We start from the raw sequence: 13,994 nt of genomic DNA on the forward strand, positions 1-13,994 counted from the left end.
TATAAAAATTCAATGTCATAACTCATATACAAAACAAAATGAATGGTTCTCAATTTTTTAGTTGCTTTATATATCCATTTGGTGGTAACAAAACAAATATATAAAAAATATAAACAAATAAATATCGTTGTTCATCTGAAAACGATGTTTCCATGTACTCAATGAACCTAAGGTTGGATTTATTTCACGACAAATTCACGCGGCGCCACGGCGAGAAATGAGATATCGACGACACCGACAAGCACGACATGGCGAGCGTGTTTTAAAGCACGGCCATTTGTAGCGGCGTGCCGCTGATACTCTTCAGGATTTTGTCTTGCTCTCAAGCCGTTCCCCTTTCTCGCGGCCCTTGTCGTTGTCGTCGTCGTTTCATTTTCAATCCCATCTTGCGATATACCAGACCAGACCTTATGTCTTCTCTTGTCTTAGCATCTTCAACTGGATTCTCACCTCACGCACGACAGCCTAATTATACTTATCCCTCTGTAAATGTCTATGTGTGTTGTGAGATAATCGCAACTATAAATATAATGTTGGAGTGTTAATAAAAAACTCAGTATTCGATGTCCATCGGGTGTCATGTTCAAATGTCCAAGCTTATTAAATTTAAATAATTTTTATTGCTCATGAGAAAATTAATTACTTAAATATTAAATTTATTTTATTATATTTATATTTCTTTTGTGTAAAATATATATTTTTTTGTCATTTTGATTGATTCAATGAAATAATTGTGAATGATATAATATATAGATAAGCTAAACAAAAACAATAATTCATATGAGAAAACTTGTTAGTACAAAAAAAAAAAATTATGAATTGTTGATGGTTCATTAGGTATTCGGAACTCGCATATGATAACTTGTGTTTTCTTTTTATGTTTTTCTCTTTATTATTCTATCTATCTTTTGTGCTTTTCTTCTTTTCTCCTTTATTTATCATTCATTTATTTTTCATTTTTTTTGACATCGCTTAGAGGTCGAGTTGTACGACCCTGGTGGACTTTGAGCCAGAGTAGAGTAGAGTAGAGAGAAAGAGTATGGTTATAGCAAGCGTGCTGGACCGAGGAGTCTGGGCAAGAGACGAGAAGTAGACATGCATAAAAGTGGATCCGGGTATAAGGTACGTGAAGGAGGAAAAGACGATGAGGCGAAAGGAGAGGTAGGTCGACGACACAGAAAGGTGTGCACTCAGTAGATCACTTCACTCGGACACTCCACACACGTCGACTAACAGACGATCAGAAAAAAAAATTTAAGAAAATGAATGAAAATAAAAAAACTACATATATATATATATCACTGCATGCAAAAAATCTCTGATCCTCCGAGGGTCAAAATTTTTTATCATTTTTTTTGCATAGTCGCGTAATATTTGTTAAAAAAATTTTATCTTTTTTCAATTTTTTTTACTTGCCGCTATGAAAATCGATGATTTTCAAAAAAGACGGAAAGTTATTGTTTGTACCCCGATTTTCGAAAATCGGGGTTTTATTAGCTTTTCTAACCAGCTGTAAATCTCACTAAAACGCGACGAATGACAACTAAACCATCAAAATCCAATAATTTTTTCAAGAGATATCGTTTTCGAAAAAATTTCAAAACAATAGTATATTACACACTTAGGGAAAAAAGTAGGACATTCAACTCGCATATGTACTTGCCTACTCAAGCCAAAGGCGAAGGTGGCAAATTCGCAGTCTAAGACGTTCTTACCTTCCTCTGTGGTGTGTATACACTTTTTTTTTTTAAATAAATTCAAAATCGCTGAACACATTGATACCAAATATTTTTTAGTGTTGAAGACTAAGAAACTGCATCAAATGCAGCCTCAAACATCGAAATAGGTTGATTAATTCCTAATGTATTGGCGATGAAAAATTAAAAAATAACAATTTACTTTATTTTTCCCGGATAACGCATAATATAATTTATCATATGTTTCAATTTTATGCCGGCCCTTTGACTTCATAGTGATTGATGATCACTACATAAATTTTTGCAATTAGTTCGTTAGTTTAAATAATATCATCATCACAAATTTTGAAAAATCACTGATTCTGAAAAGTTTTTCCATATGTTTAATATATTAACTTGCTGGTTTGATGCAAAGTTCATGTAACTCTCCATCTTGATCATTACTATATCTCAATTTCTCTCTAAATCATTGAACTCATCAAGCATAATAATATCAAACGCAAATTTTTTCGAGCTCGAAAATGTATTTACACAAATGTCGTCGAGTTTCTTGAGCTCGAAAACAGCGGGAAGTTTCGGACCTGGCCCGCAGGGTCAACTGTTTTTCAGATTTCTTTTTTAAGAGTCTTAAAAGTCTATGTACACTGTAAAAAATTCGCGGAGTGCATGCGGATTAAATCCGGAGTAAATGCGGAGTGAATGAATTTTTAATTATTCACTCCGCTCGGAGTGAAATTCAGTCCGAAGGGGAGTTTTTGCGGAGTAGATAATTTTTTTATTAATTTAATTCCTCCGGATCGAAATTCACTCCGGAGAGGAGTTTTAAGAATATAATTAATAAAATATAACTCCACTTAATACAATCGGAGTAAAAACTCGTGTATGAAAATACTGATCAGCTTATATGCACGCACACACCCACACACATATTCGGACACACACGCACACACAATCACGCACTCGCACGTACGCTCACGCACACATTCGCACACATTTGCACACACGCACACATTCGCACATGTGCACACACACCTTTACACACACATACGCACACACACACATTCACACAGGCATGCACACACACGCACATATTCGCACACACGCACATTCACACAGGCATGCGCAAACACGCACATATTCGCACACACGCACATATTTACACACCCGAACGCACACACTGTTTAACGGTTTAATATAAATTGAGATAAATTTATTTAAGTATAAAAACTCCGGGCCGGAGTGAATTGGGAGTGAAATAAAATCCGCGTCACTCCGCAATCACTCCGCCAAAAAAAACTCCCCATTCACTCCGCATGCGGAGTGATTTTTTTTTAAACTCCAGAACTCCGAGTGGCGGAGTAAATGCGGATTTAATTTCACTCCGGATTCACTCCCGATTTTTCACAGTGTAATAATCAATTTTTTGAAATAAATGAACAAAATATTTAATTAATTTTTAAAATACTTTAAATCCACCGATGAAAATATTTATCGTGAAATTTCATAAAAAATAAATAAAATTTAGTTAAAAAAAATTCAATGATAAAAAGTAAATTTTTTTTGTATAGAATATAAAAAGAATAAATAAATTAAATACCATGAAATTTAATTTAAAACAACACAAAATGAAAATTTTTTTATTAGCTCTTGAATTGGATGATAAAGGGGTTGAAAGGAACGTGTGAGATACTCCAAGCTTGCAATATCGCATATTCGACAGGATGACACGTCAAAGGGTTCATTGACTATTGTTCTATGTCACGCTCTGGTACTCTCAGCATGTCTCATGCATAGCATTCATTTGCCATCATCTTCTATTCTCATCTGTGTATTATCTATCTCATGAAACTATACCAAACGCGCAGGCTTTATGGCACGCAAACATCTTGCGCTTGCGGCGGAAATCTTATAGAGATATGATAGCTAGGTCGAATTATATACTCTAGAATGTTAATAATGTACGAAGCTATTTCGGTGAAAAAAATTAATTCTTTTCGTGAGCATTCTATGCAAGAGATTTAACATTATTTTGTTGACAGCTTTCACTTTGAAATATATACATAAAAGTATCACTCAAAATATATATCTTTTATGAAAGATTTTCAATATTTTTAAACGTTTATGTTATAATTAACTGCCACTGAGATTATTCCGTTTAAAATGTAATAACCATATTCTTGCTACTAAATAAATACAAAGGTATACAAAACGAGCTTTCAACATTTGCTCCATGCCTTAAGGCTCATATGTTTGCTAACTGTGCAATAAGTTTTACTATTTTACTTATTTGTTACCAACAAATAAATTTTATGTTATCTTGTTTGCTCATTTGAATATACTTTAGCTTGTTCAAATACATTAATTACAATGTTGTAACTGAATTAGTTATTCAAATAATATTTTTTCAAAATTAAGTCAAAAGTGAAAAAAAAAACGAATTCAAATATGAAAATAATATTTAATTTTTCGAGCTGTTATTATAATAAATATTTAAATTCAAGAGAAACTGGGGCATGACGGGATAGTACGAACAATTTGGAAAGCTCTAGTTGTATATTTTTTTCTTCTCTTATTTATAATGTTACTTAGGTATTATTAAAAAAATAAAATCCTGAAAGACTTAGTTAGGGAACGAAAAAAATTATTCAAGAAATTTTATTGATTCCCGATTAGAATTGTTTTCTGATTTCCCTGAAGTACCAAAAGGACCTTGTCAGGTTAATATAAGATTTGCCCGATTAAGGCAAACCTGACGAGTTCCTTATCAGGACCTCATCAGGATATCCTTATTAAATAAAAAGTTATCCGATCCCTTTAGATATTTTATTTACAGGCTAAAAATTAAAGAACAAAAGAATATTATATGAAAATCACGTCAATCATTGCAGCACGGATTTCTTACTTTTTCATAAGTTATTCTTTGTTTTTATAATGAATACAATATTTTCACTTACAAGATCACATAAGTATGTCAGCGCAGTGGATAGCATCAAGAACTTTGAATCGAAAGGACGCAGATTCGAGCCCAGCACTCATCGGGATTTTTTCATCAATAAAAAATATGTTTACTTCTTCTAATTAATGCTCCTAATAAAATAGATAACATTTCCGATCGAATTTAAATTCTCTTTTTTTTCGCAATTTAATATTTTTTTAAATATAATTACTAATAAAGCAACCCTGATACGGATCTGATGAGAATATCCTGATGAGAGCCTGGGAAGGTAATCCTGATAAGGATTCGATGTGGATGTATGGACCTGATAAGGCAATCCTGATAAGGACCTCATGGGTCTTAAGCATTAATAAACATACATATCAGTTCCTCATCAGGATACTCTGATCGGAACCTTATTTGAAATAGGGTTAACCTGATAAGGACCTCGTCAGGTCCTTATAAAAAATTCTAGCTGGGTTATCTATGAAGTCATTCGCATAAAATCATGAAATATAATTTTAGACTTTTTTTCTATTCTTCATTTTTTCTGAATCTCTCGACTACTCCATTTTTTAAAATTTCAATTCCATCAAAAATTCATTTGATTTAAAAATCTGAGATTCTAATTTTTCGAGTCGCTTGAAGAAAATTTTAAATAATAATAAGAATAAAAATAATCTAAATGCATAACTTACTTTTGAAACAGTAGCATCTTTAAAACGTTTGGTGTGCTGGAAACTATTTGCTCAAGTATATTAAGTTTCATGCAAAACTCACCGTGCGAATCCATGCGTAGTCGTCTTTGAGCCAAAAGACTCATAATATAAATATACCACGTTTATGAGGATATATTCTCACCTAAAACAAACAATAAAATAACAAATAAATATCACGTTTACTATATTAAATGTTAGCGTAGCTTAGTGTTATCTATAAAAGTGACGATAATAGAAATTTTTTATCGTACTTGTATTATGATAGCTTGTGGTATAATAACTACGTAGATATCAAAAACATACGACCCTTCAATCGTTGTGCATTCATCTTTTCTATTTTAATTTCACCATAGTCAGCAGAAGATAAATTTTTATATACTCGCTCGTAAAAAATGAAAAAGATAAAATTTATATACTTTACATTACCTCTAATAATATTGAAGGTAATAAAAAAAATATATATACATACAATCCAGCATATTTCATGTTTCTGTAAAAGCTATAATAGTATTTTAATTAATGAATATAAATCAATCACTACTGGTCTTATTTATTAACATAATATTAAATGACATAATTTTCGTTTTCTGCGGTAACATTCCATTATTTTAAATTAATAACAATAATAATAATATAATGACAATATTTTCTGCATATATTATGGTTGTATCGTTTATGTTTATAATGCTAGTATAATTTCGATTGTTATAAATTTATATAATTTGCTAATTAATCCCTAGAAACATGTGTTACAACAATCTGTCATAATTACAAATAGCAAAACGTGTAGTTGTCAGAAAAGCATCGAACAATGCTGGCCACAAATTTTCAATCTATATATATTTATATATTATTGTATATGAATGACAATAGCTTACAATTTCTCTAGGGAGTCTTTACGCCCTTTCCATTTACTTCCTCTCTGTCTCTCTCTCTCTCTCCCTCTCTAAAATTAGCGCATGCGCCATTCCTCCCTCAAACAGAGGCAAAAATTTAAACTTTTAGGTGCAGATCTGGTAAAAAATTGTATACACACCGCGGAGGAAGGTAGGACATCCCAATCCGAGTGTTTGCGACCCTTGCCTTCGACTCGGGTAGGCAATTATATACCCGAATTGGAATGTTCTACTTTCCTCTCTTAGTGTGTAATATATTAATATTTATGTTCTTAAAGTGGAAGATAATTTTAATCATATGTAAGAAGAACACTTCAATATATTTCACTTGCTAGTAGATAAAACCAATTAATTATTTAACAACTAAACATTACTAAACCCGACAACTCATTGTATAATATGGACAGTTGATAATAAGTAATATAATAAGGGTAAGGGTGAGAACAGTTAGATAACGTCACGTTGGGTCCTCTCGGAGGGCCCCGTCAGAATGCCTCTTCTTCGTCCGCCTCGATGTCCATCTCGCCCTTCTCTAGTTGGGGTGAACCTCGTCACAGGCTGGGAGTAGCTCCTGATGTCAGAGGCTACAGGTCTTAAGATGTCTACCGAGCAAAAAACTCGATTTTCAGGAAAGAGTAGCTTACATATATAACAAAATAATTTTACCAACACATGATAGAAAGTATTGGTAAAAAAATATATACTGATTTTTAAATTTTAATCATCTTCGCAATATTAAATAAATGTTAAATTAAAATAGTCTTTGTGGCAAAGATATTTCGTGATCAAATTTTTGTAGTTTGACATGGATGATAATAAAAATTTTAATTAAATACATAATATAGGTTTTAATTTAATATCATTATTACTATCATTTTATTATTATCTTATCTGATATTGATTGATATCGATAAGTAGGTGGAAGAAATTTTTTAATTAATTTACTATCAACGTGTGCTCGAATAAAACTGATAGCTTGAAAAAAAAAAAAAAAAAAGAAAAAAAAACAATCGCGAAGTAAAAATACCAGTAAAGAAAATGAAAGAGAGAAAAAAAACAAGTTAAAAAAGTAAAGAAAAAAAAAATAAAATAAGAGAAAAGTCTTCGGTGAGCCCACTCGAGAAAACGAGATTTCCCGATTGCCTGAACTCGATTGGCCACACTCGTTCAATATCTGTGGCTCAGGTTTTTCTTTTCCCTTACGAAGATTGGAAAACTTTTTTTTATTTTATATACATACTCGTATTACAAATAAATAAAATCTATTAATTTACATGTATCGGTAAACTAAAATCAATTATTTTATACACCTTGAACACGAAGCGGAAAGGTAGTACTCTACTGTCGTCAAATTAAAAATCCGAGTTTCGGTGAATTTAAAAGTAATCACTGATACCACATTTGTATACACAATTTCGTACATAATTTTTTTTTCTGGCGGGGCTCACTCTGAAAGCAACTTCAAAAGCCTGGTTTTGCCCATCTAATTCTATGGTTCGTAAGTGCTTTTTTTTACTATTAGGACTTGCTCACTTTCAGTGTAACACCTGGTAGACGACATCTAGCAGAGCATTTAAATTGAATGTAATCAGGTTAGGTTTAGTTTTTTTTTCATTTTTGTTATAAGTTACTTAACTATTTTTTTTGATAAATAAATACGAATTTACAGTATCGTATTGTCAAATAATATTTCGTGTTAATTAAATAGATTAAACTCTTTTTAGGTCAGAAAAAAGTACAAGGTTCAGTAATGAATGAAAGTAAATTGACATCTCAACATATTACATGAACGTTCGAGGTGTGCATTTTTTGATTTCCCAATTTTTTTTTTTTTTACTTATTTTATAATATTAATTTATTTTTTTTTCATTATAAATTTATATTTCACTTACAAATTATCAATTTGATTTTGCACGACTCATGATACGAAGTATCAGAAAGTACTTTACGATCGAAAAATTATTTTCGCCTCACTTCGGCAACTATTTCAATTATTATACCTTTGTTGATTCACGGAATTAAAATATGATGCACACCATTTTGAAGATAATTAAATTGAGATTAATTCCATACTTTTCAAAAATTTATTTAGTTCAATATAAATGGAAAAAACATCAAAATAATTTTAAAAAATTTTCTGTCCGTCAAGTACGGATCCCGTATATACGATAACTTGCGAAAAAATCCAGTAATTGATTCAAATTTTTTTTTAAAGAATTCTTTGAAAGATTTGTAGATCCCCTATTGCAAATGGTTAGGTAACTCAGTGCCGTTTAATTACAATTAATAAAAGAATAAAAAGGCTGTATAACTATACATATATATATCTATGTAAAATTAACATGGATGGTGATATATCTATATATTACACGTAATTTATTTCACCAGGGATACTTGCACATTACCGTCCTAGTACAGCTGTTTTTTTTGTGTTATTGCTAATCGGTAAGCCTAAATTTTTTCAATTCAATTCTTTTTTTTTATTTGTTTTTATTTACATATATTTTTTTAGTTATTAATCAAGATATTTTGAAAAAATTCTTTTATAATTATAAAAAGTTTCTAATGTAATTTAAAAAAAAAAAAAAAACAACAAATTTTAATGACAAAAAATTGTATATATTTTAAATTTATTCGTGCTTCCCGCCATTTTTTTATTATTTTATTATTTCATAATAAATGAGCATTATGAGTCGTGCACTTTTGGACCAAATTTTTTTTTTATATCTTATTTTCAGTTTAATATTTTTTATCTTAACTTTTTTTCTTAAAAATCCCGCCTTTTTGTCTTAAATGCCGCTTTTTTTTCGAACCTATACTGGTATGCTAGTGCTGCTGCCAGAATTTGAAAAAGAGAAAAAATGAAAACAATAAAAATAGCAGCTAAATTTTTCGCGAAAAATAAGTTTTAACTTTTTAATTAATGACAATTAAACTAAAAGGATTCAGATAGTGATTTTCATAAGGATTCTTGTGATAAAAAATACAAAGACAATAAAAAAAAATTAGGCCAATTAATTGTGTCTATCGAGGGTTATCGTGTTCACGAAGTTTCATACGTAAAAATTGACAGCACTAGTTTCTTGAGTACTAATAATTTATTTTAAATTAATCCCCAGTCGAAATATTAAAACTCCATATGAGCCTTGTAGAGCTTGAACCTTTTAATTTGGGTATTTGCCGTCTCGACTTTAAAAACTTTTCCAACCTAACTCGCCTGAAATTCGGGTAAGGAGGAGTAAACTAGGGTTTAGTTCGAAGTTTAAAATTTTGTTTCATCCTAGTATGCCTTAAATAAGTTCGAGAAAGAATGAGCCAGGGTTTAATAACTATAAATTAATAATTATAGCTTTAATATTGATATACAAAAAAAATTCATTTTTTGTGTTTGTTTTTCATTATCGTTATTATCATCATCATCATCGTATAGTTTAATATCGGGAACCGGGTATGCTGATAATATTGTTATCTAAATTGACTTTAATAATATCGAAAATTTAGTGTGAAAGGTATTCTCCTACCTGTCGATAATAATAACGTTTTGGATATTTTGCGTCTCCGTTGTACTCGTACCCATATATATATATGTATATATATATATATATATATATATATATATATATATATATATTTATGCATCATTGTTTCATTACAATGATATTACCATTATAATAATAATTATTATTATTGTTAATATTATTATCGCTTCATAGCAGGTACAGCGATTTATTAAAATCGATAACTGAGTTCAAACTGTCATAGGTTGGCTTATATTACCGCTGGACTTAACGCTTAATCGAGTTAAGCATCTATTAAGCATGCATACATGAGTATACATTACCGTTATTTTTATTGATTAATTTACTTCATCTGTTTTGAAGATTCACTCTTATGAGTTTTATTCAATCATTTATATTCCATGAAGTTGAATTGTTATTCCAATTATTTAATATCAATTCAGATAATTACTAATGCGATAAGAATAGAAACGATGCTATCTCTAATTCAATCAGTTTTTAATCTGTCTAGTTTTATTCATACTCGACTCATAGATTGTAAAAAATTTCGGTGTAAAAATAGCGTCCGAATATGTTAGGCGGCCGTTAGTACCAAAATTCATACACGCAAACGAAAGTTAGATCTATTAAATTAATGAGTAGAATTTCATGTGAGTTTCATTTGTTTTACACATCAATTATACTAATCAATTATTATAATCACATCGAACCATCAGTACAAGAATTTTTGGTCGTATAAAACAAAAAACTTCTTATTTTTGGTCTTATTTGTGCAACTTTTAAAAAAATGTGGAGTTATTTTTTTTTTCTTTTTTCATTCAATTTTTAAGCTATTTTTGTACAACAGAAAATCATGGAAAGTTTCATTAAATTGTTCAGTGAATAATCTCAACATACAAATCGTCAAGAACAAATTTTTTTTCTATATTTTGTCAGTAAAGAAGAAAAGGATTTCGAGGCGCAAGCAATTTTTTGCATTATGAATTGAAAATAAAAAAAAGCATAACCTCTCTGCCTCGAGTTAGAGATGTGCAATTGTGTTAAAACGAGAAAAAATTTCTTGATATGAGAAATTTGTTCTTGCTCTAGCAAATTTTTGCCTTAAAAAAATTTTCATTTTTAATTCATAATGTAAAAAATTTTTGGCAAACAAAAATTTCTTGCGCCAAAAAATACTTTTTTTTTATGCCCGATGAAAATGATGTTTTCAAAATCTGTAAAATTAATTCATTTTGAATTAAATATTTAATAAAAAATAAAAAAATAATCTTGAACTAAGAATCGAAAATATAATAACTACGGAATTTAGATCGGTAGATAAAATTTCAAGTTTAATAATTTTTTAAGCGATCTGTGGAGAAATTTCATCATATATCCGTTTAGAGACAGAGTTTAAAACATTATATTCTTATCGTTTCTCGATCGACAATAATAAGTAGTCAGATCGTAGCGCCATTGAAATCATCACGATCTCTATGACTATCAATCAAAGTATACTGTCCGAGCCTTTCACGATCATTGATTTATTGACAAAACTTACAGAAATTCAAATACATGATAACATCGTTGATTTAGATCCCTCAACTATCATCAGGTCACTACATAGATGAAAAAAAAGTGATATTAAATTTTGATCGGTTCTCTAAGCTCTCCGAGCTCGAAAACAGCGCGAGATATTGGTGTCGGCTCAGAGGGCCAACCGTTTTTCAGAATGACACACGCGCAATTGGATGCCCATCCGGATAAGTAGTTGGAATAGTTCCTAGGACCTCAAAAGTGGGGTTCTTGATGAAAACTCGATTTTCGAAAATCGAACCGAATCCAATAACTTCCCTTTCTTTCAAAATTTTCAAGTTTTATAGCGGGAAGTTAAAAATGTATGTATTTAGTCTGTTTGGTAATAAAGAATAAATTAAAAATATTTCTTTATATTTTTTGCACAGACATATATAATGAGAAAGAATGTGAGAGAAAGAGACAGTGAGTTAAATAAAAAAGAATATATAGAGGCCGTATTCAGGATGAGAGGCGTTTTCCTTGGTTCTCTTGAAAAATAGCTCTCATAACTCATAAGATAACAGTTCTGTCTCTTGAATGCATTATTTACCCAACGCGACAGCCAAATGTGATATCTTGTTATTCTGTCCCACTCTCTTCTCACGCATCTTTGAAATTAAAATTCAAATGTTGAATGTATTAATTTACTTTAATTAAATTCTTCTCAGTAAATAATTAATTAAAACACAAAATAAAAATTATACCAGAAAGCTGGGCACAATAAAGACGTTAAGTGCAAAATGTACTTAAAAAAAAAATTTTTTTTCGTTTTCAGGCAAAATAGAAGTATCTTAAAAAAATTCAATTTATATTTAGTTTATATTCCATTACGAAATTTAGTTTTTTTTTAATAGTTTTAAATAATAGTAATACTTTAACTATGTTTGAAGAAGCAAATAATTAAAATAATTTTATTTAAAACTAAAATAAAAATTATTACGAAGTAATTTATTAAATCAAAATTAAAAATGATGTTATGAAAGTAATATAGTTATGAAAAAAAGTAATATTAAATTTGAGAAGATATATAATGATTAAAAATGTTTGGAAGTGTACAGTTGGTTTAATGACGTGTGTTCTGTCAAGAACATATGGTGGACGTAGCCATCATGCACGTCTTTTGTGATTTGCAAAAACAACACGTGTCATGTATATTACAGGCATCAAAGGGTAAAATTTTATTGGAATGAGAGAGAAAGAGTAAATCTTGACATGAGTGAAGTGCACTGCGGTTTATCTTCGTTGTCCTAAACCGGCCGAAGATTGGAATTCTTCTTGTCGCTACGTAACTGGAGAATGTCACCGAATCCGATTCTACCTAAAGAAATTTGCACGAACTAAAAGTTTAATTTTTCTTTGCTCTCTTTTGTACAATTTATATACATATATATATATATACATATGTATACATATAAGCCGTAATGTCAACGACCGGTCGAAGACCTCATTTCTATTCTAAAATTCCCGTTAAATAAATTCAAAAATAATATTCAAATATTTTCTTCCCTTGAAATTAAACACTATTTCCGGAATATTGAACATCTGGAAAATAAACTTATCCTTCGCTTGCCATAAATATTTTTTAATAAAAGTATTTTTTAATCATCATTATTGATTAAATTATAAATTTTAATTTTAATCCAGTATATCTTACGATGATCAAATATAATCTTGGGAATTTTAATATCTACTTATAATAAAATTTTATTGAATTTTTTATAAACTAGAACATTTTTCAAAATTAATATTCAATATATAAACAATTAATTTATACAGTTTATTTTTCAATAAGAGCTTGTAGATAATAAAATAAACTGTAATAATGAAAATTTGATTATAAATTAATCTAAAAGCAATACATTAGGGTTTCAACAATACTAAATAATAAAAGACAAAACAATTTTTTAATGTGGAATTGCCGGATATCGTGACTGACAATAACGTGGATTGATCGATGTTAAAAGCCGCACTTGAGACTTAGTGCTTGTCTGTGATGATAACGAATATATCTTTACGTATCTATATTTATGTGTACATGTGGACGTGGTAAGCTTTTTAAGGAATCTCTAAGATATCATAAATAGTATAAAATCGATCTGGATACTTGAGTGATCGATTGCACAGTTTTGCTGCTGCAATAGCAACCGAGCCAGCCGAAGAAGGCTTCGGTAGTGGTTTTTCTCGGAAATCGAGTCACTGCCATCCACCCACATGCCCTTCTCCTAAGACCAGTAAGAATAAGACGGATAAATTTAAGCTGCTTGGGTGGACGGGTTTCTGCGCTCTATATAAAGAGAAAAAATAAAGATGGAAATAATAAATGTAATAGAATAAATTTTAAATAATAATACAAAGTTCGTAATTTAATAATAGCAATCGTAATAATAACAAAAATCTGTTTAAATAAATTGAAATAATAAAAAAATGCATAAATCAAAAATTGTCTGATAGCATTTCTCTAAACGACTTGTTCTGAAATCTCTAAAAACTGAAAACATCCAACTGGAGCAAAAATTCGATAGAAGTTCAATAGAAAATCAAGACTTACTGATTTTTACTAAAAAAACAAAATTTTTTTTTTTATATACTTTCGAGTGATATTATTTCTCCAAACGATTTTTAACGGCGTTTTAACATTACATATAGATTACTATGATAGCAATTCAGATTGT

General features: G+C 29.9%; 1 protein-coding gene across 1 annotated transcript in view; it reads right to left on the reverse strand.

Moving 5' to 3' along the window:
* Nucleotides 1-13,994, reverse strand: part of LOC103573956 (mannosyl-oligosaccharide 1,2-alpha-mannosidase IA) — a 276,712-nt gene that overhangs the window by 85,805 nt on the left and 176,913 nt on the right. The gene's annotated exons all lie outside the window — the stretch shown is intronic.

The sequence above is a fragment of the Microplitis demolitor genome, chromosome 8 (assembly GCF_026212275.2).
Source record: "Microplitis demolitor isolate Queensland-Clemson2020A chromosome 8, iyMicDemo2.1a, whole genome shotgun sequence".
Classification (NCBI taxonomy): domain Eukaryota; kingdom Metazoa; phylum Arthropoda; class Insecta; order Hymenoptera; family Braconidae; genus Microplitis; species Microplitis demolitor.